This window comes from Aplysia californica, unplaced genomic scaffold (genome assembly GCF_000002075.1).
Source record: "Aplysia californica isolate F4 #8 unplaced genomic scaffold, AplCal3.0 scaffold00075, whole genome shotgun sequence".
In the NCBI taxonomy this organism is placed as follows: domain Eukaryota; kingdom Metazoa; phylum Mollusca; class Gastropoda; order Aplysiida; family Aplysiidae; genus Aplysia; species Aplysia californica.
In genome coordinates, this window is record NW_004797345.1 from 1,429,394 (window position 1) to 1,430,948 (window position 1,555).

A 1,555-nucleotide genomic window follows, 5' to 3' on the forward strand; every position below is an offset into this window, starting at 1 on the left:
ATATATATATATCACAGTACATCATTATGACATGTATGCTTTTGTGAATAAAAAATGCTTCAGCTGATTTTTGAAAATGGAAATTGTTGGGGCAGATCTTATTTTATATGGGACTTCGTTCCATACCTGGGGACCAAAGAATAAAAAGGAACGCTCGCCGTATGTTTTGTAATTTTGTTTTGGAGTTTTAAGAATTAGATTATCAGACAGTTCTTATGTCAGTTTATGAAGTGAGTAGAGGCAATATTAAATGTATACCACTTTGTAGGCTACGAAATATAGTAGCAATCATTTTTTTTCTTTCTTCTGAATTTGGAATTTTAAGTAAAAATGTCAGTGTTGCATTGATTGCTATAAGAAGTAATAAATAGCAATCAAATTTCCGGACATAATAAGTCTGGTAATAATCGAACAATATCAAATGCAATAAAAATTTAACAGCGACATCTTTAAAAATTAAACAAACATCAATTAGAATGTCCATGTTACATCAAAGGCAGCACCACTCAAAAAACAACAACAAAAAACCCAAACAAACAACAAAACCACAACAACAAACAAAAGCAAAATAAAACCAACAACAATAAAAAAAACCCAACAACAACAAGACAAACAAAACAAAACAAACAAACAAGCAAACAAACAAACAAACAAACAAACAAACAAACAAACCACAATTGATGACACCCCACCCCTACTCAAAAACAGAAACAAAAGAAGCAAAATGAAAAAGAAACCCAAATACTTTTTTCTCGTTATCAAATGCATTAAAAAGAGACAACTTTTTTTACTTTGACGCGCAAGGAAAAAAAATTGCTAAGATATAACGTTAGCATTATGTGGTTAATTGCCTTTACAGTACTTTGCATTATAATAACATCTGTATTTTAAAGTACGAAAGGTTAGCTCTCGTTGAAATCTGGACAAAACAATAGCGCATTTGCGCGGCAGATAAACCTAAACGTCTCTAAAACATTTGCATTGCCTTCAATAATCAACCCCTGGAAAAGTGAGAAAAATTATTCATTCTACGTGGTTATACAAAATTTGCAAAGAAGAATGGAAAACAACAAAAATGTATCCTATTGTGTAGTCTCATAATAGCAAAGAAATCTCACAGCGGTCGCAAGAGAAAGTATTATGCGTGAAGAATGGAATGAAGCACGCCTTATGTAGACGTGGACTTGCTCCACGAACAAGAAAATTGTTGACATCATACTGTGCAAACGAATAGCAAAAAAGCAAATTCTAAGAGGGAAAAAAATTAAGAAGACACCCCCTCTCCTCCCAAACCGAATAAAAAGGAGTAAAGTTCGTCACAACCACGAAAAACAAACGATCTGACCAGCTTCGGGGTTAGTGGTGAAGAGAAAGAGGATCAATTCCACTTCAATATCGTGAATAGACCGGAGGGGGTCGAATGCGAGCTCTTTCAGAGAGGCTGTCAAGTATCACAACGGGCAATAGACAGCTGTTTGTTTGTTTGCTTGTTTGCTTGTTTGTATGTATGTATGTATGTATGTATGTATGTATGTATGTATGTATGTATGTATGT